General features: G+C 29.0%; 1 long non-coding RNA gene across 1 annotated transcript; it reads right to left on the bottom strand.

The window, feature by feature from the left end:
- Nucleotides 1-18,263: 18,263 nt before the first annotated feature.
- On the bottom strand, nucleotides 18,264-19,857 carry LOC136091604 (uncharacterized). Its single transcript, XR_010644112.1, has 7 exons — nucleotides 19,805-19,857; nucleotides 19,573-19,596; nucleotides 19,474-19,497; nucleotides 19,254-19,277; nucleotides 19,141-19,164; nucleotides 18,807-18,938; nucleotides 18,264-18,718 (listed from the first exon to the last, which is right to left on the bottom strand). It is a non-coding gene; the product is annotated as an uncharacterized LOC136091604 (long non-coding RNA).
- Nucleotides 19,858-20,184: the final 327 nt, after the last annotated feature.

Below are 20,184 nucleotides of genomic sequence, written 5' to 3'. Positions count from 1 at the left end.
GTAGCTAAAATAGATAGAAAATTGATTAACGACTAATTACTACATTTACAACAGAAACTGTTTTTGTTTGCTTCAAACAAAAACAGTTTCTGTTGTAAATGTAGTAATTAGTCATTCAAAAACCAAAAAAGTAGTAAAATGTGTTGACTAACGAAAAAAATTATTCATCTTATCATGTTAATTACTTTTTATTGTTCATTAATAATGAATGAATACTTTCTTTAAACAAGTTTTTTATGGAGTATTGTTGTCTTTTTAATGTAGAATGTAGTGTATTTATATGTGATTTTCATCTTGAGCAAGCTTGGGAGCGTTGGCTATCAAAATCTAGTAATGGGTGTTTAATTGTCAAGGAAGATGTCAAGGTTAAGTTACGTCGAATAGCTCATTCAAAAACAATTGAGATTTGTAAAGAAGCTGTAAAAGTATTAAAAGATTCATCTGAATATAATAATCATCCAAAACTAAAAGAGTATTTAGAAAAATACTTGGTTGTGTATCAAAAAGCTCGTATTAATGTTTTTGAGAATATAAAATAGTTTAGTTTTCCTAAAACATGCAACTAACCATGTTGTGAATTCCAGTTCATTATTTTATTTTTACAAATATTTTTTTAACGACTTCATTCTCATTTTGAGTTTTTAAGGGAGGAACAAGAAATATATTAAATTGAGGTAAAATATAAGGTGGATGGATGTTATGTTAATGTTACAATATATATTCATCAAAATAAATTAAGTTTATGCTAAGGTGCTAAGCAACTTTATTTTTTAACTTTATAAATTGGAGGTGGTTCAACGAAAGGTCTCCATACGCACTTACTTTCCGTCCATAAAATTAACCTCACACCAACTACTATTTCAGTAAACACATGAGATGAACCACCAATAAAAAAAAACAAACTTGGAGCAAGAAGAAAAATCACTTCCTGCTACACTTGCACGATTAACAGCCATTAATGGGATTTCGTTCAACGTGATATGCCGTTCTAGTGATATACGTGCAGGTCTTATAGCTACAGGATTCAAAAGTTTACCCACAACAGTCAACACTGTGCGTAAAATGGTTGTAGATTACAGCAAAAAAATAAGGAGTTTTTTTTATTCCTGAAATAGCTAGCAAAAACAAACCTGAATTCGGTGTAGAAGAAAGATTTTCTTTATCTTTTGATGAATGGACATCATTGCGTAACCGTTGCTACATGAATATTAATTTACATGCACGAAATTGTCAGTTGTGGAGCTTAGGCTTAATTCGTATAACGGGATCAATGTCTGCAGATAAGTGTATTGAGCTATTAGAACAAAAGCTTGCACAACATAGACTTGATTTGAGAAAAGATATTGTTGGTATTATGACTGACGGAGCAAGTGTGATGAAAAAAGTTGGGAGAATATTACCTGTAAATCAACAGTTATGTTTTGCCCATGGTGTGCAACTGGCCGTTATTGAAGTACTATATCAAAAGCAGGATATAGAAAGAGAAATAGATCAGCAATTCGACGAAGACGAACAATCAGATATAGAAGAAAAATACAGATATAAAAAAATCATCATCCTCTTGCGAGGATGATGATTTTTCTGACAACGATAAACTGGTTGATCTTGATGCTAGTCATAATTGGCATTGAGAAAGCGAATTTGATGTTACTGAGGTAAATTGTGGTCCAGTGATCAAAAAGGTACGAAAAGTAATAGTAATGTTCAGACGATCACCAAAAAAAACCGATATCTTGCAGAAGTATGTTGCGGCTGAATTTGGGAAACAAATAGCTCTAATTAAAGACTGCAAGACAAGATGGAATAGTCTTTTGTCAATGCTTCAACGCGTCTATTTATTAAATTGTATTCAAAAGGCATTAATAGACATAAGTCTACCGGAAGGTGAATCTTTGGCTTTATCTAATATTGAGCTTAAAACTGTATCTGCTATCATTAATGCGCTACTTCCAGTAAAAGCAACAGTTGAGGTTCTTTGCCGTCGGGATGCTAATTTGTTTACAGCCGATGTTGCCATAACTTTTATGTTAAAAAAACTTAAAGATGCTAACAACGTTATAAGTCAAAAGTTGCATTCATCTCTCGTTCTTCGAATGCAACAAAAGCGTACCGATGCAAGTGGGATCCTTCAGTATCTGCACAATGGTAGAACCAACATTCAGTCCGAATCTGAAATAGAGCTAGTAACAGTTCCGACTTCAATAAAATGTCGCAAATTAATAGTTGAGTTACTTAAAAGACTAGACGCTACAAATCCAGCTACATCATTAACAGCTAATGAGTCTGAATCAGAAGTTGAACTTTCTGTTTCGAATGAGGCACTACTCGAAATTGTTTCTGATTCTTCTGAGTCTTCATCTGAATCTATTTCTTTTGCTCTTAAAAACAGCAAAAGAATCACAGACGAACTTAATAAAGCTATAAAAAAAGCACATTTGCCTAGCATACCAATTCGATGTGAGACGTTATCGATGAAAATTCAAAAGGAAATGGTGTTGTTTGAAAATGGAGGAACACGTGGTGATTTTTTGCAAAGAGCGTATGATTTTTTAATGACTATTAAGCCTACCAGTGTGGAATCAGAACGTGCTTTTTCTGCGGCCGGACTTTTTGCAACAAAAATAAGAAGTCGTCTGGGGGATGAAACTTTGGATGTGCTCTGCTTCCTCAAAACGTATTTTAAGAATAATCAAAATATACATACATATAATAATCAAAACATCATACATATATTATATCTACAAAAACAACGTCTTTATAATTTAATAATTAAGTATGTATAATATTAACAAACCAAAGAACTTCCTTGAAATTTGTAAGTTTTTTCTAAACATACTTTAAATGTCTTATTAATTTCCTTAAAATTTTTCTAAAATAATATGTTAAAATCTTTCAAAAACAGGTATTTCAAAATCCCGGGATCCCGGGAATAGGTAAATGTAATCCTGAAATCCCGGGATTTTAAATATAGCACGGGATTACAAACCCTAGTAAAAAGCAATCATATTTTAGCTATGCCAATGAAAACACAAGGGCAAGCTCATCATACAGAAAATACCATGAGAAAATACTTTAACTAATCGTCCACACCCTTTGGTTAATCATTGTATGCGAATGATTGACAAATTGTATGGTGGAGATCTTACAGGAATTAATGCTGTGACAGATAGGTTATACAATGTTGCATCATTGAAGTCTAACAGTCTGGTAATATATCAGTGCTATCTAGGTGATGATGAACGTTTACCAACTTGTTCTTATCCATCATGGTTTAATTCTGCTTATCCATGCAAGCATTTTTTTGCTATATTCTTAAAAGAAAATCTATCTTGGTCTGCTTTTGGTATGGCTTATCAGAATTCTCCTTATTTTATTTTGGATTTATTGTCAGAAAAAAGTAGTGTAACAAATACTGTATATTGTCCGGTTTCCGTTTATTCTGTAGACGATTCCACAAATGTCATCAATGACAATGCAGCACCACAGACAATAGTTGATTCAAAGCAAATTAGGCAAACATTACCAATTAATAATAATCAACCATTTAAAACTACTTACCACACTGCGGCAGAATGTAGAGAATTATTGAATGAAATTAGTCAGTTGTCATATTTATGTGACTCACAAAAAATAGATACCTTATTTGAAGAATTGTTAAAAGTTAAAAAATGCTTCTCTGAAAGTCTTCCAACCGAAACAGGGATTCTTCTTCGTCCATTAGTTAAACCAGAAACTTGGAGCAAGTCTGAAACAAAGTTGCCAAAACTTATTAACATCCCAGTTACACGAAAAAGAAAAATGATGAAACGAGTTGGTACTAGATATGACTTATGTAAAGCTGCCAAAGAAATTTGTGGAAAAGTGGAAAAGTCAGAATCTTGTTATTCTGAGATTGTTACTGATTACTCAATTGAAGAAAATTGTAAAATCTTCACAGTTAGTCATGAGTCAATTAAAGAAACTACATCTATTGAAAACAACAAACACCTTCAAACCACCTTAAGTCAAGTTAATAATGATGTTCAATTTCAAACCAAGTTTCAATGTATTCAAAATCTCAAATCATCCTTGATTGGTGAAGCTGAACTATTTGAAATTAAAAAATGTCAAATGCTTAATGACAAAATTATTTATTTTAGCCAGCAAATGATGTCGATTCAATTAAAAATTAATGTTGGTTAACAGGATCCCATTAAGGTTCAAATCAATGCTTTTAATACACATGAATCTACTCCTTTTGTTCAAGTTCTTCATGATGGGAATCTTCACTGGCTTTGTGTAAGCACATACAATTGTAAGCCAGGTGAGATTTATATGTTTGACAGCCTTTTCCATGGCTCTATATCTGTCGAGACGAAAAAGCAAATATGTTCTATTTTACATTGCAAGAAAAAGTATATATTAGTTAAAGTATTACCTGTTCAAAAACAAACTAATTTTTTGGATTGCAGATTGTATGCCATTGCCTGGGCTCGACAAATCCTAAAAAATAAAAGTATACCATCAACTTCCATTATGTTTGAACAAGGGCAAATGAGAAATCATCTCCTAAGCTGTATACAAAAGAACCAGTTAGATGTATTTCCAGTCACTGAAAATCCCTCAAATGTTTAGCAAAGAACTTCCGCATCCCTCTGCATTGCTCGTGTCGTATGTTTTGGACAAATGAAGATGAACAAATCTTTAATAGGTATATTATTGCATTAACATTACTCTAAAATTTGAAATTTAGTTTTAATAAATCATAAGTTGTAAAGATTGTTTTAGATTTTTAACATAAACATCATCTTTAGTATTAATCTGCAGAGATTTTTGTTAGCATTCTTTATTTACATTAAAGCAATGACTTTAAATTGCATGTTCATTGATTTAAATTTATTGAAACAATAAGTACAAATTTTTTAAGGCAAATCGCTCAATAATTTAACTGCAAAAAATTGGTTTCATCGTGAATGCGAAAGAATTCCTCAAAGTGCATTTAAAAAAAAAGATAAGCTTTGGAGTTGTCATGATTGCTTCAAAGGATGTACAATGAAGTAACATTTTTAAAAATTTATACCAATGCAAAAACATTTTAAATGCAGCACTTGAGTACTTTTTGGGAAAAGATGTCACAAAAAAGACTGCTTTTAATCACTATATGTTCCTGGTAAACAAGAGCTCTAAAATAAATTGCGAGGCTATATTAAAAGAAAATAACACCAAATTTAATGTTTTAAAACTGAGCATTTTTTACTCCATGTTAAAAATTGGTCTTTTCTATAGATTAAATGTTGAGATTTTCTATATATATATATATATATATATATATATATATATATATATATATATATATATATATATATATATATATTTTTTTTTTTAAACATCTTCGCTTCCAACAAGGCTGCAAGCAGCCACTAATTAAAGTTGGAAGTTACTGTAAGAGAAAAGATGAAGGTTGTAGAGCAAGATAACGATTGACAGACGATTTAAAAGATTGCAAATTATATGAATCAGGAAAGCAAGATGAAGGAAGCGAATTCCGATGAACTGATGTTCGAGGAAAAAAACTAGATGAATAAGCGTTTTTGGAGCACTTAGGAACAGTCACAGAAAAAGGATGACACTTAATTGAATGACGAGTAACACGAGAATGAATTTTAGTAGATGGCACAAGAGACGCTAGCTCTTTAAAGCAGTGCCCATTATAGTATTTGTAGAAAAGAGAAAGAGAAGCAACATTACGACGATGATAATGGTTGGAGGTTGGCTGCAAGAGCAGGTCCAACTATGTTTACAATGCGTTTTTGCACCTTGTCTAAAAGAGAAAGGACATCATTAGAAGATCCGCCCCAGATATGGCAACAGTATTCCATACAAGGCTGGATTTGAGATTTATAGAGATAGAGAATAGAATCCAGAGTAAGAAAGTGGCGAGCTCGATAAAGAGATGCAACCTTAGCAGATGCTAATTTTGCAACCGATTTGATATATGGTTTCCAAGAAAGATTGGAAGTAAGAGTTAATCCTAGAAGATGAAGAGTAGGTGACTCATCGAGTACATCACCGTTCATAAATATAGAAAGATCTAAATTATTGCGATAACGATTGGCTGAAAAAAATTGAGTTTTATCTGAATTAAAGTTCACCAGCCACTGTGAGCCCCATGCTGTAGCAGAAGTGAGATCCTTTTCAAGCTCAAATGCCCCCTCCAAGCAATCAGAGGGTGTTGGTTTCTTATCACGACAAGAATAAATGGTAGTATCATCAGCAAACAATGCCACCTTAGATGTGAGAATATCTGGAAGATCGTTAATGTAAATTAAAAAGAGTATAGGGCCAAGGATAGAACCTTGAGGAACCCCTGAAGTTACAGAATAAGAAGAAGAGTGTTGTCCATCGAGGACAACTTTTATGCTACGATTGGAAAGGATGGATTCAATGATCTTAAAGATGTTGCCAGATACACCATAAGAAGAAAGCTTATGGAGAAGACCAGCATGCCAAACTTTATCAAACGCTTTTGAAATGTCAAGAGCGATGGCCTTAACCTCTCCACCTTCATCTAATGCATGATAAAACCTGTCAGTTATTACTGTTAGCAAATCAGCTGTAGAACGAGAAGATCGAAATCCATATTGATATTCAGAAAGTAAGTTATTAGATTCAAAATGAGAAATTAAGTGTTTGTTAATTAAAGATTCAAAAACCTTGCTTATGATAGGAAGAAGACTTATTGGACGGTAGTTAGACGAATCAGATCGCTCCCAAGAATTTTTGAAGATAGGGATAACAGATGTGGCTTTCCAGCAGACTGGAAAACAAGACTCTGATAAGCACTTGTTGAATAGTTTTGAGAGTATAGACGACAGCTCCGGAGAAAACTTCTGCAAGACAATAACAGGTATGTTGTCTGGGCCACAAGCTGTAGAAGAGTCTAGGCAGGGAATCACTTTAGATACAGATGCTGGAGTGATATGAATGTCAAGCAATGGATCAACCTGTTTGTTAGCAATATCAGTTAGAACGCAATTAGTGGAATCAAGAGATGATATTGATGAAAAGTTTTTAACAAACAATTCAGCTTTGTCTTTAGGTGAGGTGACAAAGTCTGAACCATACAAGAGAGGTGGAATTATAGATTTGCCCTTATTATTGATATTATTAAAGATTCTCCAGAAGTCACGAGAGCCTAATTTTTGAGATGAGATACGAGATTTCATGACCTTCGAATAGCGGGTTTTGGCTTTAGACAAAACCTTTTTACAGTTGTTTCTAGCAGTAATAAACAGACGTCTGTTTTCTGGAGAATCGTTTTGCTGATAAGTATGGAAGTAACGGTTTTGATTGGCAATTGCAGCAGCACAGTGTGAGGAAAACCATGGAGGAGAGTGAGGCTTGACCCGGAATCGTCGAGAGGGAATAAAAGATTCCATGCCAGCCTGAATCCACGAAGTTATGTAAGAAGCACATTTGTCGACAGGAAGTTGAAAGATTTCTACCCAAGGGCCATCACGAAGAAAATCACGGAAAGAATCCCAGTCAGCTTTACTGTAGTTGTAAGAGGTTCGATAATAGGGGGATTCAGGTGATGAAGAAGAATGAGATATTAGTTTTAAAGAGATCAAACTGTGATCAGAAGCACCTAAGGGTGAATGTGGAGAAACTGAGCACTGACTAGGATCAGAAACAAGACATAAGTCGAGTAGAGAAGGTAAATGATTAGGGTTGTCAGGAAAGCGAGTTGGAAAGTTGACTATTTGAGTTAGGGATTGAGAAAGGCAAAAGTTGTGGGCTTTAATGCCTGCAGAGTCACTGACACTAGAGCCAAGCCATTCAGAGTGGTGAGCATTAAAGTCACCGACAACAACTATATTAGCTGATGGATAAAGAGAGAGGGCTTGGTCAATATGATCAGAAATATTATCAAAAAGAGTGCAGTCTTGAGATAAAGGAGAGCGATATAGAACAAAGAGAAAGGCAATAGAGTGAAGTGGTGCTAAACGAAAGCACATGAAAGAATAGTCTGTGGATTCAAACCTAGTTTCACGACAAACAGATGAATTCTTACGAATGTAAATGCCTAGGCCAAGCATGTGACTATTGGAGTCTTTACGAATCAGAGGAAGATAACCATCAACACTAAGATCTCAAGATGAGACAGCTGAACTCAAATTAGTCTCACAAAGAGCAAGTAGGTCTGGTGAACTTTGCAAGAGATAAGACTCAACAGAAGAAAAGTTACTTCGAAGACCACGAATATTAGTGAATGATAGGTTTAGAGAACTTGGTGACGATGATGGTTTTTTGTGTTTTATAGTTTTTGGTACTTTATTCATTTTTAAATTAGTTTGAAGAACTTGACTCAAAGCATAGATGGTACTCAGAGCACCGTTTAATAGCCCAATATATATAAACTTTTAGAGTTTGTTGGCACCAAAGTCCAGCAATAAATAGTGATTATTAACTTTTTAAAGCGTCTTTTTTGGTACTTTCTATCCCTGCTAGTCAAGCTATATCTAATATATATCCAGGTATATTTTATTTAATAATTGTTTTGTAGCAAAGAAAAAATTAATGTTAGGAAATATAAAGAATAAATAAAGATAACAAAGAAGAAAATGTGTTAGATTTTGTAAATATTTGTTTTTCCTGTTTCATAATTATGTAGTACCAAAATTGTAATCATTGATTTAAAACTATAAAATAAGTTTGCAAGGATAATTGGTTATAATGCAGTATGATATAACAAAGAGTCCTTATTTTGTGGGTCAATACTTAATTGAAAATTTGCAAATAATAAGTTGTTAACATTAAACAATTTTCTATTTTATTTATAGAAAGGAAACCAATAAAGCTTCATCCGAACCTATCTAGCACAAATGGTAAAAGCATCACTTCTAAAACAGTTATTTTCATAGCCACATAGATTTTTAAAAACATTAAAGCATCAGAGCATTAAAATCCTTTCCTATAAAATCAGATTCTTCAGAAAATCCTTGCTACATCAACTTCATACTATTATCAATGATTTTGATAGTTAAACTTCAGGAACTGATGTTCAACTTTCAAATCATAAACTATATATTAAAAACCTAAAGGTATTTCTAAATCTATAACAAAGAAAAGTAACTAAAGGGTAAGTTTTCTATTTAAGTTTTTGTTTATTATTTTTAAAATGTTTCTTTTATTATTGCTCTATTTTTAATCATTTTATCTATAATTTGTTATTTGTAATGAAAAACTTTTTTATGCTCTAATTGGGTCAATATTTAAGTATATATATCAAAAATGTGCTAAAAATAATTTCACCTCATGGTTTTCATGTTAAATATACATCGAACTAGATTCTGAAGATTTGAAGCTCTAAAATGTTTGTAAATTTGAAAATTTCAAAAGAAAAATAATAAGACTTTCAAGGTTTTAAAACCTAATAATTTCAACCTCATGTGAATTGCATGGTAGTTTGTGTTTAAAAAAAGATTCCAGGCCTCTTATCTGCCAAAAAATGTCTTAATCTTAATTAAAAGCTATTAATTTGCTAGAAAGTTTTCAAACAGAATTATTTTTCAAACAGAATTAAGAAGCAGCCTCATTTCATAATACAAGATTTGGCCTACTATTTGTTGATCAGTTGACTCTCAATGCTAATTAGTGAAAAAGCAACCCATAAAGTCTTCAATATACATCAGAATCTCCATGAAGTGTCAGAGCAAGGGTTACACTAAACTATGGTAACCAATTTAGGAAACATGATAATGGTAAGAGAAGAGTCGTATTTTTAATCTAGGATTAATTTCTATTTTCTGTGTTATGTTTATATGTGAAATATTATTAATTAATTATATTAAATGATAAATTGTATGTTGTCCATTGTAAAAATGGCTTATCTGGTATTTAACAAATATCATTCGCCAGCACAGGCAAAGTTAATCTTATAAAAAAAGTCATTTGAATTGGTTTAAAATCTAATATGGGTGCATGTCTTATATCTTTTTAGTTTCAAACAAAGTAATAAATCCTGCTATAAATGATTAAAAAAATTTATCTTATTGTTCACAATACTGTAAAAATGAATAAATTAAACCCTTTTTCTAAGTAAATTTTTTGCTTTAGTAAGTTTGTTCAGGAAATTGTTAATATTACAAGTAACTATCTTTGATTGTAAGACATAATTAGAAATATATGGTTGATTAATATCAACTGCAATTTTGTGGACACAGGTGGTGCAAAAGTGAAAACTGTTTATGAAAAGCTTTCTTGATGATTACAAAAAATGTGTAACATATCTTAGTATCGTGAAATGTTGTTTCTTTGAACAGTGGGGTAACTTTAGAAAAAAACTTTGAGTAAAACTCTTTCTAGTAGAGTTTTTGTCCAAAGTTACCCCACTGTTCAAAGTAACAACATTTGATGGTAGTTTTGAAAAAATTAAACTACCTGGAGTTGTTAATCAAAGTTGTCAGTGATGAAAAGCAACAATACATAATCGTATTTTACCATCAAAGTTAAAATTCTTTGAAATGGTATCAGGAATTAAACACCTTTCTAAAAGGGTTTCAAACAGATAAACTTTTGGTACCATTTATGGTACCAAAAGTTTATCTGTGGTATAGTCAAATTCTTGGTGATATAGTTAAAGACAATTTATCCTCAAAAATGCTGTAAAAAAAAAAAGATGCACCTTATTTTCAAACTTGACATGAAAGACTTCAACTTGACATAAAAGCATTAAAATTGGCAAAGAGATGCAGCATCATGCAAGAGAAGCAAGCAGTTGCTACTGTGAAAACTTGCAAAAGAAAAAATTAAAAAAGAAAAAAAAATTTAGCATTAAAGCAAAAAATTGCTTGCAGACTTGTTCAAAGTTAAATTGATTTCTTATCAAACAAGTCTGACAAGGTTGCCACTAATGCAGAAAAGTAAAGTGACTTTTAAAAAAGTAATTAAAAACTACACTTTTAAAAGAGTCTGATAAAAAAAAAAGCTATGTTAAAAAAAGTTAAAGCAAAATAGGAAGATACTGAGTTTGCTTTGATTGGAAAAAAGCTAAACAAGGAGTAGACATTGTTTTAAATGTGACATTTTCCTTTGATGATATTTTATTGTCATGTTAATAAAGCCAAATTTTAGATTTTCAGTACTTAAAAAAGCAATTATTAATAAAGTTAATTTTTAAGAAATATTTTATGACTTAGGTTTTGTAAAGGTAAAATCCTCAAACATATAGTTATTAGATTTTTGGTATAGAGTTTTAAGTGAAATTATTATTTCAAACCTTTTCAAATACTTTTTTGCATTTAAAAAAATGCTCTGACTATTAAAAAAAATCCTAAAAATTTTTTAGGTAAAATTTGGGAAAGTCATGAATTTTTTTTTTTTTGGAGGGTAATATCCTGGAATTTTATAATCAAATATCCTTGAAAAATAGGAAAATAGTCCTAGTAAGTCATGAAATTTTGATTTTGTTATTTCTAAAAGGCACATTTTGCAGCTCAGGAAATAAGTTTTATAAGTTGCCTGTTAACCCTTTTTCTCACTTTCTTAGTAAGTTTTCATTCAATTAATTTCTGCCTTAAGCTTTCTTGGAAGTGAATTTGTATAATAAAAAAAATTGCAACTTACCCTTAAGTACAAGCTTTTTGTTTGTTATTAAATATTTTTCCTTCCAATTAAAAAAAATTCTTTGTAGTTCCAAATTTGCTGTGTCTCTTAGTTTATGATTCAAAAGCTAAACACTAGGTTTTCGGAGTTTAACTATCAATATCATTTCTAAGAACAAGCGACAAGAGGTCCATAGACTCTAAAATCGAAAAATACATACTAATTTTAATATATGCTAATTTATTTAAGGGAAATTTAAATATACAAAAAAATTTATCAAGTTAATATTTGTAAGTTGTAATTTAAAAAACACATAAGAACATATATAACACATAAAAAATATATGTATAGACCACAATACAATGAAAATATGGAAGAACATATACAACTTATAAGTAATGATATAATATACTAATAATAGAAGTAATGTTCAAAAAAGCTCAAAAGCTACTGAGAGAAATTTACCTAATTTATAGCTGTTTTCAAAACTGTTAGAAAAATTTTTTTATAGTTCTTTATTAAAAACTCATGTGAAATGGTAAGAATGTAATTTTGTGAAAAATTTATTTAGTCTTATTTAGATTATTAAGATTTATTTAGACTTAAGAAAAATTTATTTAGTCTAAATTTTGATTTCATATAATTACACCTAAATTAACAGTTTTCTAATAATATAAATCATAAAAACACTTTTTTGTTATTATTAAAATTCCTTCAAGTTTAAGGTATAAAATAAAGAATAAATATGAAACTAAGGCAAGAAAGATCAAATATTTTGTGCAATCTAGAAGAATAATTTACAGTATTTTTGCTTTTTGTAAAATTGTTTAAAATATTTTTAAGTTCTTTTAATCACTAAAAATCACTATTTTAAAAAATACAGAAGCCTGTTCAAGTAAAACTTTTATCTTGATTCGACATCAATATCTGCTTCAACATCTTTGCAAGGGTATTCTTTAGTGTTTCTTCAATTCTCTTTAAAAATTTAAAAATTGCATCAGTGGTTCCAGTTTTTAAAAACTCTGGAGAACATGACCAACTATCATCTAATTAATCTAAGAAATCTCAAGGTTCTATCCTGTTTTGTTTCTTATCTACATTAATGATCTTCTTGACCTTATATCTAAAGTGGCTTTATTTGCTGATGACTCAACTTTATACTCCTGTCTTGACTACTATTCTTTTTTTCAATCTTAGAACAGGGAGCCAATCTTGAATCTAATCTCACTAAAGCATATTCTGTAACAGAGACGGGCTTGTGAAATTTAACTCTAAAAAAAAACTCAGTTATTTACTGCAAACAACTATTGCAATACTACCAACATTCCAATATCAATGTCATCAAAAATTGATAAATAGCAACCCTCTCGCTGAGTCTAATTCTTTACATCTTCTTGGAATATCACTATTAGCAAATTCCACAAATGTGTGAAAATTTACAGTAGTTAGACAATTGCGACTTTCTGTAATTTTTTTAAAGTTTTTATTGATGAAACACAGTGTAAAATAAAAAAAATTTTTGTTGAGTGATTTTCTACTAAGTTTATATTTATATATATATATATATATATATATATATATATATATATATATATATATATATATATATATATATATATATATATATATATATATATATATAAATTAGTAAAAACACTTATCTAACTTTTATCTTCTAGAAGATAAAAGTTAGTTAAGTGTTTTCACTAAATTATTATTGCTCTGTTCTTTAAGAACATTGAGCACACTATTTGTAGAATACACTGACAAAATTTATATATATATATATATATATATATATATATATATATATATATATATATATGCATATATATATATATATATATATATATATATATATGCATATATATATATATATATATATATATATATATATATATATATATATATATATATATATATATATATATATATATATAAATTAGTAAAAACACTTATCTAACTTTTATCTTCTAGAAGATAAAAGTTAGTTAAGTGTTTTCACTAAATTATTATTGCTCTATTCTTTAAGAACATTGAGCACACTATTTGTAGAATACACTGACAAAATATATATATATATATATATATATATATATATATATATATATATATATATATATATATATATAATATATATATATATATATATATATATATATATATATATATATGTAAATTATGTTAGTGTATTTTACAAATAGAGTGCTCAATGTTCTTAAAGAACAGAGCAATAATAAATTAGTAAAAAACAGTTATCTAACTTTGTTCTTCATTTTTAAGTTTCACCATTGCTGGATCATCAGGAAGAGTTCTTCCTGAAGAAAACTCTTCCTGATGATCCAGCAATGGTGAAACTTAAAGTTGAAGAAAAAAGTTAGATAAGTGTTTTTTACTAATTTATATATATATATATATATATATATATATATATATATATATATATATATATATATATATATATATATATATATATATATATATATATTGTCTGTTGATGTACGCATGCGCAAATTCTTGGCAGTCAAAACAAACCGTTGTGGGTTAATTTTTTGTTGGACTTCGTATTAAACTTTTGAAGATGTGGTCAAAATCTTTGTATTTTACCATGTTAAACAGTAGTGATTTTTTTTCCCCAGCAAAACATAATCATTAAGAAATTAAGCAAATTTACAGTAGGCTATTGAATGTATTTGGTGTAAGCGTAAATCTATCAGGAATAAAAGGGTGGTTTTCAAACCTTGTTATATAATTATAACATCTTATTATAAGACAAGAGTATATCAGAACTTGCAGAAATTATTGTTATTGACGCATAAAGATAAATTGTATTTTAGTCCGAGCAACTTAAAATGAAAAATAAATGAAGGCAATTAAGTAAGATTTTGATAAAACAAAGTCAATAATTATTTGTTAACAACTGAGCTTTTTGTATTTTGTTATCTTTAGTACACTTTTACTGGTCAAATAAAGAATTGCAACTACACAAAATCTGACATTTAGCCACACACACAAAAAAAGAAATCTTCAAAAATATTTAAAAGATTAGCACAAAAAAGACACATCTCTAATTGTAGACACAATCAATATAAAAAAATTACTTTTGTTAACGTTATTTTGACAAGGAAATATTTTACAAAACTTTTTTATGAGAACTAGCATAAAATATCATAAGTAACTTTAACTCATATACCAAAATATCCTTAAACCAAGCCTTTAAGGTCTTTCAATAAAAAAATTTTAAAACAAAAAACAAAGTTTAATGGAAAAAAGGGAAAATATTTGAAGCTTTATAAAAGAATTGATAAATAAATGTCTAAATCTTTAAAAAAATCATTTCAAAGGCAAAATTAAATACCAAATCATGTTTTAACAATATGTGGCTATGAAAATAAACATTTTTTATAAGCCGAAATACATTGCAAAATAATCGTGCAGACAGAAGAACCCTATTGAACATAATTTTATTTCAAGCAACTGTTGCATATCCAGGAACCAACTGGAGCTTGTGTAATTTTCACACAAGAAGAATAAAACCACTCAACTTTACAACCTGGTTTATCACATGCTATCATTGGTTCAAAACAGGGTCTTTTATAAATTGTCTAAACATACATCATTTTTGTATTTAACAACTTCAGGAGGTAAACACTCAATGAATAATTTCCGGAGCAAAGGCATCATTTCATCAATAAACTTTAAGTCTCTTGTAACTCGAACTAATAAATAATGATTTGAAGCCCAAACAAAAAAATCACAATATTCTTTATTTAGAACATATAGTTAACCCTGCACTTGTGCATAATATTTATGATTTTTCTTCATGTTTTCAAATAAATCAATAGGGAAATTTTATCTGTTTCCCAATTCACTAAACCATTTCGATAATTGAATGGACATTATGTATGTCCATTCAATTATCGAAATATGGTTTAGTGATATATATATATATATATATATATATATATATATATATATATATATAGTATATCTGTATCACTAAACCATATCTAATATATCCAAGTATGGTTTATTGTATAAAATGTGAAGGTCTGAAGTTGTCAATTGGAAGTTTTTGTGTTTTTCTTTCATAATGGTTTCATAGTGTTGCATTCCATTTCTTTGCCATAAGTTAAGGAAGGTGTGTTATGTGCTTTCGTATAACACATTAGCTTATTAAGCAATGGCTTACTTGAGTTGTTATATTTGAAATGCATAACTTCATAAAAATTGGAGGCTGTAATTCTCTCTGCTCTGTGAATTTTCAATGTACTGGATAAACTCTGCAGTTTAGTAATTTCAGATAAAAAAATCAAATGAACTTGAGGTGTAAGTTAATTTGTATTTTTTGTATTTTAAAAAACATCTCTCTATTAAAACAGAATCATCTAAATTAATTGCTTCAATCAATCAAACAGACTTGTTAAAGGTTCTGGACATAGATTTTCTTCTGTCTCATCAGATATCAATATACCATTAGTATTTTTCTAAGACAATACATAATTAAAATACGCTGCTTTAGGCATAACCTTTGGTTGTTCTTGAACTTTATCTAGACCCAAATTTTTTATGGATTCTTCTGCATTGATGGAATAATTTTTAGCTGATCTTATTTCACATGGTAAATCATTACATTTTGGTCTATTAAAGGATATATTTTGCAATGATGATGCTTCAGCCTTTCTCTTTACTTGGTTCCATTGATACAGTTTACTAGTAACAGCAGTCTTATTGGCTTCAGTTCGATTGTTTATCGATTGGATACTGGTCCGGTAACGTTTCCTTGTTTGCTAATGTTAATTTCTTCTTGTAATCTAATTGATCACTACCGTTTAACATGCTAAAATACAAAGATTTTGACAACATCTTCAGAAGTTTCATACGAAGTCCAGCAAAAAATTAACCAACAACGATTTGTTTTGACTGCCAAGAATTTGCGCATGCGTACATCAACGGACAAATTCAAAACAATTCCAACCCGTCTATATATATATATATATATATATATATATATATATATATATATATATATATATATATATATATATATATATATATATATATATATATATATATATATATATATATATATATATATATATATAAATTAGTAAAAAACACTTATCTAACTTTTTTCTTCAACTTTAAGTTTTACCATTGCTGGATCATCAGGAAGAGTTTTCTTCAGGAAGAACTCTTCCTGATGATCCAGCAATGGTGAAACTTAAAAATGAAGAACAAAATTAGATAACTGTTTTTTACTAATTTATTATTGCTCTGTTCTTTAAGAACATTGAGCACTCTATTTGTAAAATACACTAACATAATTTACATATATATATATATATATATATATATATATATATATATATATATATATATATATATATATATATATATATATATATATATATATATATATATATATATATTAGGTACGTGGACTGATTTTTTTAAATTATTCAAATACTAGAATGTTATATATCATTAGAAAGCTCTCAAATACAGTATTTCAAAGGTGAAAAAATTACGAAAATCGGACGATTCTATAAAAAGTTATGACGTTTTTAGTAGCAAATTTTCGATATATGGATTTCTTGATAAAACTGTGGTCAAAAAAATTTTTTTTTTTACATAAATTGTTATAACATTGTCAATTCTTATTCAAAAATCTATAACTTGATATCAAAAGATAGGTGTAAAAATGGGCTTTAATTTTAAACTTTTTTCTAGGTAAATGGCGCATCAAGGGATCCAGAGGGGGTGCTAATCCACCACCGACACCTCACAAAAAACACTTTTTCTCCATTAAAGAGTGTTTTTTTTATGAAATTGATAATATTTATGAATAACATTTTAGTATTATTTTATTCTACATCACTAGCGAGTATTACAGGTCTATCATAAAGTTGGGTGTTAGGTTGTGGGTAAGGTTTAACACACCCTATCAAAATTTCATTCTTTTAAATATTGTAATATTTACAAAAATGAGCAAATTATAAAAAATAAATATAACATTTTAATACTTTGAAAAATAGTAACTAGTGGTGTATAAAATTACCTTTTTTGGAGGGGGCGTATGCCGCCCCTCCCCCCTGCTGCCCTAAACCTGAAAAAAAAAATTAATAACAATTTCACAAAAATGTTAAAATGCTTTCTTAAACAGAGAGAAATTAGAATAAAAAACTAATTTACCACATTACAAGATGAGTTTGAATATCCATTTTGTCCTTTAAAGGGACCGATTCCCCACTCCAACCTTAACAAAAAACACACAAAAACAATAAGTATTTTGAAATAAAAAATGTAATTAAGTTTTGTCTTGGCTTTTAGTGAATGATTTAATTTTTCAATTCCATTAATGAATAAAATTAAATCATTTTTAACAATAGACACCACGTGAAGGTAAGCCAGAGCCGTTTATCAAAAAAAATTTGCAAGCCATAAAACTTGCTGTACCATATTTTCAAGCTCCAAAACTTGCTGTACCATATTTGCAAGCAACAAAACTTGCGGTACTCATTTTGCAAGCCATAAAACTTGCTGTACCATATTTGCAAGCTACAAAACTTGCGGTACTCATTTTGCAAGCCATAAAACTTGTTGCACCATATTTGCAAGCTACAAAACTTGCGGTACTCATTTTGCAAGCCATAAAACATTGCGCCTAGGTCGACCTCTTCTGCCACTTTCTGATAATAGGGCCATCTAAAAAGAGGGTCATCTTTGCCCCCAAACTGGATCCAACGCAAATATAATCTGTTGCTGGTGGGTCCAGGATGCTGGGTCCTGTAAACCCTGTAGGCTTCATTTGTAAGCAGTAAAAGCAAATAAATAATAATTATATTAGTAACAAATGGCATTATGTAACACTTAATAAAAATTTTTTACTTGTTAAAGTTTATCTAAATATATAAATTTATTGACTAATAAATCACTGATAGGTAAACAAATTTTTAATAAGAGTAAAAATTTCAATACTGCTAGTGATTTTCCTTTTATGAGAATTCAAATGAAAACACAATATAAATGTATTAAACAGTGTATATTAATAGGAATAATAAAAATTTAATAACCATTCAGATACATTTTTAATACATAAATTTACCAGCAGAAGGTTGAGCAGGTGGAACTAAAGGTAGAAAAAGTTGTCATTTAAAGATATTGCAGTTGCTAAGAAATGCGCACTCATATTAAAAAGTAATAGTTTTTAGAAATACCAGTCGTTGCAGATGAACATGAAACTAAGGTTAAAAAGTTGTAATAAGAAAAATTGTAATTGATGAAAAATGCATACACAATTAGAAGGTAAAATTTTTAAAACTTAACAATCGTAGAAGATGAACACGGTCCTAAGGTTAAAAAGTTGTAATACAAAATTAACATAGCAAATGATGAATAATGGACATGCATATTAACAAGTAACATTATTTAGACATACCACTTGATGCAGAGGACGATGAAACAGAGGTAAAAAAAGTTTTAAAAAAGAAAAATATAGCAATTGATAAAAAAAGGCATACACAAATAGAAAGTAAAAATTTTAAAACTTACCAATCGTACCAGATGAAGATGGTCCTAAGGTTAAAAAGTTGTAATAAAAAATTAATATAGCAAATGATGAAAAATGGATACACATATGAAAAAGTAATATTATTTAGACATACCACTTGATGCAGACGACAATAAAACTAAGGTAAAAAAGTTGTAATAAAAAACAAATATTGGACTTGATGAAAAATACATACACATATTAGAAAGTAAAGTATTTAAAATATCCCAATTGTAGCAGATGTTCCTGAGGTTAAAAAGTTTTAATAGAAAATAAATATTGCATTTGTTGAGAAATGCATACACATATTAAAAAGTAATAGTTTTTAAACTTACCACTTGTTGCAGTTAAAGTTGGAACTAAGGTTAAAAGATGGTTATACAAAATAAATGTTGCATTTGATAAGGAATGCATAACAGGTTTTTAGAACTTACCAACTGTACCAGATGAAGATGGTTCTAAAGTTAAAAAAGGAGTAAGACACCGCAAAAAAAAATAAGTTTAGCATTAAATATATTTACAGAATAAAAATTCCTGGTTTTCAAAATTACTAACTATAGCAAGTGATGAAAGGAGAGTTAAACAAAATATGAGTTAAACCTAGACACACATGTTTAAACTTCTTTTACTATGATTCATAACAAAAGTTATAATATACAAACTTACCAATGGTAGACCTTGTCGATTCAGCTAAAAGTAACAAAAAAATTGTACGATAAAAAATAACACCTTGTAATTGCCAAAAGTAAGTTCAAAAAATAACAACTAAAAAATTAAAATATAAAGATTATATGTATATAAACAAGAAGCTAACATTAGGAATGGGTATATACTTATGTAAACAATAAATATATATAAACTAGTATACATCAAGAAAAAGGTATAGACAATAATAATTATATTATATATTTAAAAAAACTTTAGAAACATTAAGTTAATGCAAAAATGTTATGGGAACTATACTTACGAAATCTCAAAAAATCTATAATGATAGTGCTAGGATCTAAGCAAGAAGCAAATATTAGACATGTTTGTATAATTATTTA

The sequence above is a fragment of the Hydra vulgaris genome, chromosome 15 (genome assembly GCF_038396675.1).
Source record: "Hydra vulgaris chromosome 15, alternate assembly HydraT2T_AEP".
Lineage (NCBI taxonomy): Eukaryota > Metazoa > Cnidaria > Hydrozoa > Anthoathecata > Hydridae > Hydra > Hydra vulgaris.
This window is presented reverse-complemented; position numbering and strand designations above follow the sequence as displayed.